Below are 11181 nucleotides of genomic sequence, written 5' to 3' on the forward strand. Positions count from 1 at the left end.
CCAGTTCCGGCACAACGGATCTCTTTTCTTGGGATGACACTGGACACTTCTCGCGGTCTGGTCATCCTCCCTCTAGACAAGGCCTTGGCCTTGCAGCGGGGAGCCCAGGGCCTTTCCCACCCAGTCTCCCACTCCATTCGATTCAGCATGCGCGTTCTCGGGCAGATGGTAGCTGCCATGGAAGCGGTTCCATTCGCGCAATTTCATCTCCGTCCCCTACAACATGCGCTGCTCTCGGCATGGGACGGCAATCCGTTCTCCCTCGACCGCCGATTCCTCCTGTCCCCACGGGTCAGGAAGACCCTCAGCTGGTGGACGCTGAAGTCCTCCCTATCCCAAGACAGGTCTTTTCTCCCGGTGCAGTGGCTGGTGGTGACCACCGATGCCAGCCTCATAGGCTGGGGGGCGGTTTTCAACCATCACACAGCTCAAGGACGGTGGTCCACTCGAGAGTCCCGTCTTCCCATCAATCTCCTGGAAATACGAGCTACAGTTAGGTCCATATATATTTGGACAGAGACAACATTTTTCTAATTTTGGTTATAGACATTACCACAATGAATTTTAAACAAAACAATTCAGATGCAGTTGAAGTTCAGACTTTCAGCTTTCATTTGAGGGTATCCACATTAAAATTGGATGAAGGGTTTAGGAGTTTCAGCTCCTTTAACATGTGCCACCCTGTTTTTAAAGGGACCAAAAGTAATTGGACAGATTCAATAATTGTAAATAAAATGTTCATTTTTAGTACTTGGTTGAAAACCCTTTGTTGGCAATGACTGCCTGAAGTCTTGAACTCTTGGACATCACCAGACGCTGTGTTTCCTCCTTTTTGATGCTCTGCCAGGCCTTCACTGCGGTGGTTTTCAGTTGCTGTGTGTTTGTGGGCCTTTCTGTCTGAAGTTTAGTCTTTAACAAGTGAAATGCATGCTCAATTGGGTTGAGATCAGGTGACTGACTTGGCCATTCAAGAATATTCCACTTCTTTGCTTTAATAAACTCCTGGGTTGCTTTGGCTTTATGTTTTGGGTCATTGTCCATCTGTAGTATGAAACGACGACCAATCAGTTTGGCTACATTTGGCTGGATCTGAGCACACAGTATGGCGGCTCTGAATACCTCAGAATTCATTCGGCTGCTTCTGTCCTGTGTCACATCATCAATAAACACTAGTGACCCAGTGCCACTGGCAGCCATGCATGCCCAAGCCATCACACTGCCTCCGCCGTGTTTTACAGATGATGTGGTATGCTTTGGATCATGAGCTGTACCACGCCTTCACCATACTTTTCTCTTTCCATCATTCTGGTAGAGGTTGATCTTGGTTTCATCTGTCCAAAGAATGTTCTTCCAGAACTGTGCTGGCTTTTTTAGATGTTTTTTAGCAAAGTCCAGTCTAGCCTTTTTATTCTTGATGCTTATGATTGGCTTGCACCGTGCAGTGAACCCTCTGTATTTACTTTCATGCAGTCTTCTCTTTATAGTAGATTTGGATATTGATACGCCGACCTCCAGGAGAGTGTTGGTCACTTGGTTGGCTGTTGTGAAGGGGTTTCTCTTCACCATGGAGATTATTCTGCGATCATCCGCTACTGTTGTCTTCCGTGGGCACCCAGGTCTTTTTGCATTGATGAGTACACCAGTGCTTTCTTTCTTTCACAGGATGTACGAAACTGTAGATTTTGCCACTCCTAATATTGTAGCAATTTCTCGGATGTTTTTTTTCTGTTTTCGCAGCTTAAGGATGGCTTGTTTCACCTGCATGGAGAGCTCCTTTGACCGCATGTTTACTTCACAGCAAAACCTTCCAAATGCAAGCACCACACCTCAAATCAACTCCAGGCCTTTTATCTGCTTAATTGAGAACGACATAACGAAGGGATTGCCCACACCTGTCCATGAAATAGCCTTGGAGTCAATTGTCCAATTACTTTTGGTCCCTTTAAAAACAGGGTGTCACATGTTAAGGAGCTGAAACTCCTAAACCCTTCATCCAATTTTAATGTGGATACCCGCAAATGAAAGCTGAAAGTCTGAACTTCAACTGCATCTGAATTGTTTTGTTTAAAATTCATTGTGGTAATGTCTATAACCAAAATTAGAAAAATGTTGTCTCTGTCCAAATATATATGGACCTAACTGTATCAGGCTAGCATTGTTCCAGTTTCACCACCTTCTGGCTGGTCACCCAGTCAGAATCCAGTCCGACAACGCCACAGCCGTGGCGTACATCAACCGCCAAGGGGGAACCCGCAGCAAGACGGCTATGCTCGAGGTGTCCCACATTCTTCGTTGGGCCGAGTCCAACCATTCGCCCATCTGAGCGATCCACATTCCAGGTGTGGAGAATTGGGCGGCGGACTTCCTCAGCCACCAGGGTCTCACTTCCGGCGAGTGGTCCCTTCACTCGGAGGTTTTCCAGCAGATTTGTCATCGCTGGGGGACCCCGGATGTGGATCTCATGGCATCCAGAATGAACAACAAGGTTCCACAATTCTTTGCGCGGTCCCTCGACCCACGGGCCCTCGGAGTGGACGCCCTTGTCTTGCCTTGGCGCCAATTCCGCCTCCCGTACATTTTTCCCCCTCTTCCCCTGCTGCCCAGGGTCATCAAGAAGATCAGAGCAGAGGGGGTACCAGTGATCCTCGTCGCGCCGGATTGGCCGCATCGGGCATGGTATGCGGAACTGGTTCAGCTGGTCACCGACGCCCCCTGGCGTCTTCCAGATCGCGTGGATCTCCTTTCACAGGGCCCAATTTACCATCAGAACTCAGGGGCCCTGTCTTTGATGGCCTGGCCGTTGAATCCTGGATTCTAGGCCAAACGGGTTTCTCCCCCAAGGTGTCTTCCACCATGATCAGGGCTAGGAAACCCGTATCTATGCGCAATTATCACCGTACCTGGCGAATTTTCTTCTCATGGTGCGACACACAGGGGCGATCTCCCCTAGTATTTTCTGTCCCTGCCATATTGGAGTTTCTCCAATCTGGCCTGGACTCGGGACTGGCTCTCAGTTCTCTAAAAGGTCAGGTTTCGGCATTGTCAGTACTCTTCCAGCGAAAAATCGCCAATAGATTGCCGGTTAAGACTTTTTTCCAGGGAGTTTCCCGTGTGGCGCCTCCCTACAAAATGCCTTTGGATCCATGGGATCTTAATTTGGTTCTCGGAGCTCTTCAAGAGACTCCCTTCGAACCGCTATTGGACGTTTCCCTGACCTTCCTTTCTTGGAAGGTAGTTTTCCTAGTGGCTATTACGTCCATCAGACGGGTCTCGGAGCTAGCGGCACTTTCCTGCCACCCTCTGTTTCTAATTTTTCATCCGGACAAGGCAGTTTTGAGAACCTCTCCCGCTTTTCTTCCCAAGGTCGTTTCTCCTTTCCACCTCAATGAGGACATTGTTTTGCCTTCCTTCTGTCCGGCTCCAGTCCATCGCATTGAAAAGGCTCTGCACACTCTTGATGTGGTGAGGGCTCTTCGTCGGTACGTCTCGAGGACGGCTCCCTTCCGCACGTCGGATGTCCTGTTTGTACTTCCAGAAGGGTCCAGGAAGGGTTCTCCCGCTTCCAAAGCTACTCTAGCTAAGTGGATTCGGTCAGCCATTCAAGAATCCTATCGTGTCCGGGGTGTGCCTATCCCGGCTGGGATCAAGGCCCATTCTACTCGGTCGGTGGGTGCCTCGTGGGCCATTCGGCACCAGGCGTCAGCACAGCAGGTCTGCAAGGCTGCGACATGGTCCAGTTTGCACACTTTCACCAAACATTACCACATTCATTCTCTCTCTTCTGCAGACGCCGCCCTTGGCAGGCGCATTCTGCAAGCGGCAGTTCCTTAGCCGTAAGTCAGTGGTACATGGGGTATTAGCATATTGCTCTCCACCCAGGGACTGCTTTGGTACGTCCCATGGTCCTGTGTCCCCCAATGAGGCGTAGGAGAAAAGGAGATTTTTGTGTACTCACCGTAAAATCTTTTTCTCCGAGCCACTCATGGGGAGACACAGCACCCACCCTGTTAGCCTGTTTGGCTTGTTGTTACTTCTTTGGTTTTGACATAGGTTGTCTTTGTTCATGCTCCTACTGCTTTACTACCGAACTGGGAAATTGTAGCCAGTGAAGGGGTGTATACTGCAGAGGAGGAGTTAATCTTTCTGTTTACTTAGTGTCCTCCTAGTGGCAGCAGCATAACACCCATGGTCCTGTGTCCCCCAATGAGTGGCTCGGAGAAAAAGATTTTACGGTGAGTACACAATAATCTCCTTTTCTTCAACAACAAGTGTTCGATTGGGTTGAGGTCTGGGGACTGTGAGGGCCAATCCAGCATCTCTACTTCATTGTAATTGAACCTTTTCTTCGCCAATTTTGACATAAATTTTGGGTTGTTGTCCTGCTGGAACACTATGTTGTAATTTTCATACCCATAGTACTCGAGTGTAAGAAGTAACTCATCTTATAGGATACTCACATATAGCTCAGCATTGAGACCACCATTGATTCTGGTCAAGTGTCCAAGCCTTTGGCTGTGAAACAACCCCATATCATCAGGCTTCCTCCACTGAACTTGACAGTTACCTCAATTTCTTGATCCGTTAGCCCCTTTTTCCATTGTTTCTGTCAGGCACATTCGCACCCATCAGAGCCTAGTCTATTGACATTCATCTCATCACTCCAAATCACCCGTTTCCAATCTTCTACTGTCCACTTTTTGTACTTTTTTGTAAACTCAAGCCAAGGCTTCTTATGACTATATTGATGTTGAGGCTTCCTCACCTATTTTCGAGCCACCATTCCAGACTTGTCACTTGGTGCTTGCATGGACGTCTGTTATCTCGCTATTATGAAGCATACGAGCCATCTCCACTGACGTTTTTGTCGCTCCAGAACTGATAAACCTTTGGATGAGCCGACTTGTTGATTACGATATTTTGCCTTGACGTCCACCTCTTGGCTTCTGAATGGATAGACTGACTTCATTTTGTATTTTTCCAACTGTCATGGTGCTCACATGACAAATTTTGGCAATTTTCTTGGCGGAGAGACAACTGTGGATGATGCTGTTTCTCTTTTCTTAGGAAATAGTCTTCACGGCTGCTCCACTGACCTTTCACTTGGAGGAGGATAAAACAAGCAATAAAATACACAATAACACAACTGGGGTCCTCAGAGGAGGTGGTATTCCATCTTCTCCAACTTTACACTCATACACATAGAAACCACACACAGAAACCATAGAATCATGATCATCTCCATAAGTACAGATCCACCATCCTGAAGCAGCTGCCGTAGATTTACATAAATTCTTCCCCTCTGAGGTAAATTTCCCTCTAATCTCCTTGTGGGAGGAGCAGAAACTCAGGAAACCTTAGGTTGCTTTTCATTTTAATGAAGAAGTATCCAGATCTGACTGAGATAAGGCCTATAATGTCGATAGCAGCTCTTTAAAGTGATAATGGCTTGGACACAAGCGCATTGTGAATGCAAAGATCTGTTCTCTGTCACCTAAGGGTGCTTTCTCATTGAAGTCTGCGTCCCTATCCGGTCATAGGTCCGAAATTGTCAGCAAAGTAGTATGAACACTGTAATTATGACGGCAGAGCAAACGTGAGCTCTGCCGTGTACTTTTTTTCGGGAGTGTACACCTACAGTAGGCAGACGCTCAGACGTAGTCTACTACTTCTGAGTGTCCGCTGTTATGATCCTAGTGGCAAGGATCGCAGGTCGGACTAGCTAAGTAACTGAACAGACTACTAGCTCTGGGGAAGTGGTAACTAGATTGACCGCAACCTGATCCTATCCGCACACAACTATAGGCAGCCGTGGAACGTTACCTAAAAATCCTAGACGTCTCTTCACGGCCTGAGAAACTGACTATTCCTGGAGGGAAAGAAAGTCCTCTCTTGCCTCAGTGGAATGCCCCCAAAGATATAGAATAGCCCCCCACAAATATTAACGGTGAGTTAAGGGGAAAGCACAAACGCAGAGATGAAATCAGATTTAGCAAATGAGGCCCGCTAATACTAGATAGCAGAAAATAGGAAGGGAACTGTGCGGTCAATAAAAAAACCCTATTTAAAATATCCACGCAGAGATTGCTCGAGCCCCCGCACCAACTAACGGTGCGGGGGAAGCAACTCCGTACCCCAGAGCTTACCAGCAAAAAGAAATCACATATTAGCAAGCTGGACTAGACTCATCATACACAGAAATCATATTGCAGGCAGATGAGCAAAAAATATTCAAACAGAACTTAGCTTATCCTGAAGAGGCAGAAAACGAGATAATCAGGAGTAATCAGAATAGCACTGAATACATTGACAGCCGGCAACAAGTGGAAGTGAAGCAGAGCTAAATAGGAGCCTCCCTGGTGAATAACGAGGCAGCTGATCCAGCCAGACCCGCAGGATAATAAACCAAACCACCAGGGGGAGCCAAAAAACCAAAGTCACACAATACCATCTGTGACCACAAGAGGGAGCCTGAAAACGGAGTTCACAACAGTCCGCCTCCTGAAGGCATACACTCCCAAAAATGATACACGGCAGTGCGCACAATCAGACCGCGTTTTGCAAGGGATTTCGGACGTATGCCCCAACAGGAACACACACAGAAGGCCGTCATACACACTAGGTGGCTGTAGGCCAAATGATGGCTAACAGCCATCCCAGCCGACTCTCCCATACACCTGAGAACTTGTTCAGCTGATCACTCATGTGTTCTCTATGAGAAACCAGCTGACTGACACATCGGTCGGCGGCTTATCTCAAAGAGAACAATGCAATCAGCAGTCCAAATCAGACATACGCGAAAAAGAAGTTGGCGCAAAAATTATTGAAAAGCCACCAAAGAGGACGCTTGAGGACAAACACTGTCGGCATTTTCCTTTAGTGTCTTTATATATATCTGTCAATTTAAAAAAAAAAAAAAGACCACGTTCAAAAATGATGTAAAATTCTGTGTACTATGATTATCTGGATGTTTTACCTGCAGATCTTGCAGCATATTTCACTTTGTGAAGCACCATTGTTTGTTGCTGGGAAATGACCCCAGTTGACTTCAGTGTGAGAAGTGTCACCTTTCTATGTACACAAGTCACTTAGTAGGTGGTGAGACTAAGCAAAATGGGCATGGGTCCCATTGTTTGGGGTTTTTGTGATCCGCCCCCTGTTGTCATATTGTGGAGACTTGTACAATTAGTCTCTTTCTGATACAGTTATATAGTGAGTGGAGACAGGATTCTAATACATGGGTGTAAAAAATAAGGGGAGTGTGTGAATTGTTGGACATCCAACACATCCACATGGAAGTCCTTTAGGAACCCTCCGAAGGGACTGGCGTGCAAAATGCATATATAACATGGCAGTAGTTATACAACTTAGATTTCTTGCAGAAGGATTAAAAGGGTCTCATAAAGGGGTTTCCAGAAAGGTGGGGGTCCGATCGCTGGGATGGAGCGGCAGGTTGAATGCCCAGCCGATGTTCCATTAATTCTTTATGGGGCTGCTGGAAAAAGCCAAGCGCAGCCCCATAGGGAATAAGTCTACAGGTGGTAAACCATAAGCACTGCCGCTCCATTCGAAAGGGGGTAAAACAGGTGGTTAACCATACATACCGCCCCTCCGTTCGAAAGGGCATAAAACAAGTGGTCAACCATACGTACTGCCGCTCCATTTGAAAGGGGACAAAACAGGTGGCCAACCATACGTACTGTCGCTCCATTCGATGGGGGATAAAACAGGTGATCAACCATACGTACTGTTGCTCCATTCGAAAGGGGATAAAACGGGTCAACCATACATACTACCGCTCCATTCGAAAGGGGACAAAACAGGTGGTCAACCGTGCGTACTGCTGCTCCATTTGAAAGTGGATAAAACAGGTGATCAACCATATGCAATGCCGCTCCATTCGAAAGGGGATAACATGGATAACATCTGCAAGGAGTTTGTATGTTCTCACCGTGTTTGCGGTGAGTACCTCCAGGTACTCCAGTTTTCTCCCACACTCTAAAGACATACTGATAGGGAATTTATATTGTGAGCCCCATCTTGGACAGCGATGATAATATGTGCAAACTGTAAAGCGCTGCGGAATATGTTAGTGCTATATAAAAATAAGGATTATTATTATTTATTATGTACTGCCGCTCCAATTGAAAGGGGATAAAACAGGTGGTCAACCATATGTACTGCGGCTCCATTCGATAGGGGATAAAACAGGTGGTCAACCATATTCAATGCCGCTCCATTCAAAAGGGGATAAAACAGGTGGTCAACCATACATACTGCTGCTCCATTTAAAATTGGATAAAACAGGTGGTCAACCATACGTACTGCCGCTCCATTAGATAGGGGATAAAACAGGTGGTCAACCATACGCACTGCCGCTACATTCGAAAGGGGATAAAACAAGTGGGCAACCATACGTACTGCTGCTCCATTCGTAAGGGGATAAAACAGGTGATCATTCAACCATACGTACTGCCACTACATTAGGGGATAAAACAGGTGGACAACCATACACATTGCCGCTCCATTCGAAGTGGGAAAAAACAGGTTGTCATCCATAGGTACTGCTGCTCCATTAGAAAGGGGATACAACAGGTGTTCATTCAACCATACGTACTGCCGCTCCATTTGAGAGGGGATAAAGCAGGTGGTCAACCATACGCACTGCCGCTCCATTTGAAAGGGGATAAAACAGGTGGTCAACCATACATACTGCTGCTCCATTCGATAGGGGATAAAACAGGTGGTCAACCATATGCACTGCCGCTCCATTCGAAAGGGGATAAAACAGGTGATCATTTAACCATACGTACTGCCGCTACATTCGAAAGGGGATAAAACAGGTGGGCAACCATATGTATTGCTGCTCCATTCGAAAGGGGATAAAACAGGTTATCATTCAACCATTTGTACTGCTGCTACATTCGAAAGGGGATAAAACAGGTGGGCAACCATACGTACTGCTGCTCCATTCGAAAGGGGATAAAACAGGTGATCATTCAACCATACGTACTGCCGCTACATTCGAAAAGGGATAAAACAGGTGGTCAACCATACACATTGCCGCTCCATTCGAAGTGGGAAAAAACTGGTGGTCAACCATAGGTACTGCTGCTCCATTAGAAAGGGGATAAAACAGGTGGTCAACCATACGTACTGCCACTCCATTTGAAAGGGGATAAAACAGGTGGTCAACCATACGTACTGCCACTCCATTCGATAGGGGATAAACTAGGTGGTCAACCATACGTACTGCCACTCCATTCGTAAGGCGATAAAATTCACTTGTTCTACGGGTCCCAGCAATTGAACCTTCACAGATCAATAAGTCATCATCTATTATGTGGATAGGTAATAACTTGTTTTTACCGAACAACCCCTTTAAGTGCTACCTATAGTAGTTAGCTAGCCCATATGATTGTGGTTAGGGGGCTGCCATATCCATAAGTGTTGATGATAAAGAACACTCTTATACTCAATCTATATATTTTTTGTTCATATGCAAATAAGCTGCTTAGATCATCATGGGCGGGGCTGCAGTTACGAGCACCCTTCATCCGACAGTTAAGCAATGTCAATCAATGTCGAAGGGGGTGGCGCTCATCAGAAAACAAAAGGAACCATGCAAAAAAAAAACCTCTAAATGTAACCCAAGTCCTGAAGAAAGTTATAAATCACATCCAAGAGTTATTTGGAGGAGCGAGTACACAAGTTGTGTATCTGTATCCATCTCAACCGCAGGACGACCTCAGGTCCCAGGCATGTGGTGACACCTGAAATACCTGCCCGACTGGTCTGGACATGGACAGACTAATGTAGTATAAAGGATTTAGTGGAACTTGCTCTGAGTCACTTGCTCCTGACCCACAAAGGCAAGAAAATTTAGAAGGAAGGTAGAAAACAGACAACAAACTGACCAAGTGATAGCCTATGTGCTAGTGCACATGGGCTATTTTTCACCTGGACCTCAGATGCATTAGTCTGGACCAATTTCCGGACCAGATGAGTGCAGCTCCTGGTACTGTCCTCAATTTGGGAACGTAGGAGTTTTACAACTGTTGCCTGTGCTTAGCCTTGGGGTTTGTGCACAAAGAGATTTTTGAGGAGCCTTTTGGAGCTTGTCCTTTCCAATAGACACCTGAAAAGTCACCCAAAGTCTATGTGCACATGGAGTTTATTGAGGAGCTATTGCAGAAACTGAAAGGAGATTTTCCAAAACCTCCTCAAAAATGAAAAATTCTTAATTAAAAAATTGAGTTTTTGCTCAGGTTCCTCTAAAAAAAAACTCAGCAAAAAGACTCCATAGTCTGAGGATAAGTGCTCACAGAGCCTTTTTGCTGAGTTTTCGGAGTAGAAAATGAGCAGAAACCCGTATTCATCTCTTATTTTTGAGAAGGATTTGGAGAGTTTCCACTTCAAAAACTCCTCAAAAAACTCCAAGGCATGCTTGAAATACTCCTCATAGCTGTTTTCATTGCACAACTAAACTACTGTTCAGATTTTCAGTCTTTTGTGTGTTTTTCTTCCTTTTCAGACTTTGAAAAACACATGATGGGACAAAAGAAAGTGCATGTCACTTCTTTAAAGTGGCTCTTGATGGAAAACATTCCAAACTGGGCACTGTCCAATCAAAAGGCTGCAAAAAAAAACAAAAAAAAAAAAACGCTTAAGGCAAAAAAAAAAACCTCTCCGAAAACACTTGAAAAACTCTTCAAATCCACCCCAGGAAATTAAAAACTCCTCCACAAACTCCCCCAAAACTGAGCTTTTCTTAAAGCATTCTCTACTAGAAAACTTGTCATTTTTTACCACTTTAGGGTATGTGCACATGACGACTTCTTTCCAGCAACTGAGCTTTAAATGAAGTAACAAAAGGTTGAACCTATGCACAGCAATGTCGCTTTTACGTTAATGTGCAGAGGTTCATTTGTTGCGGCGAATTTCAGGTGGAACTTTGGCTAAGTTCTGTGCTGCAGAACTGGGGCGTTTTTGATGCTGCAGATTTTAAGCAGCACTTCTGCACCAGTTAGTCTTTTTTATTGCGTTTTTTATTACACTTTTTTTTTTTTTTTAATTTTTAGCTGCTGTTACGTTTTTGGTATCTCAAATTTAAAATGAAACTTTTTTTTTTGAGGGGGGAACTTCCAATTTTCTCAGTAACTCTGGTTTCTTAAAATCTGGAGC

The sequence above is a fragment of the Ranitomeya variabilis genome, chromosome 5, assembly GCF_051348905.1.
Source record: "Ranitomeya variabilis isolate aRanVar5 chromosome 5, aRanVar5.hap1, whole genome shotgun sequence".
NCBI lineage: Eukaryota > Metazoa > Chordata > Amphibia > Anura > Dendrobatidae > Ranitomeya > Ranitomeya variabilis.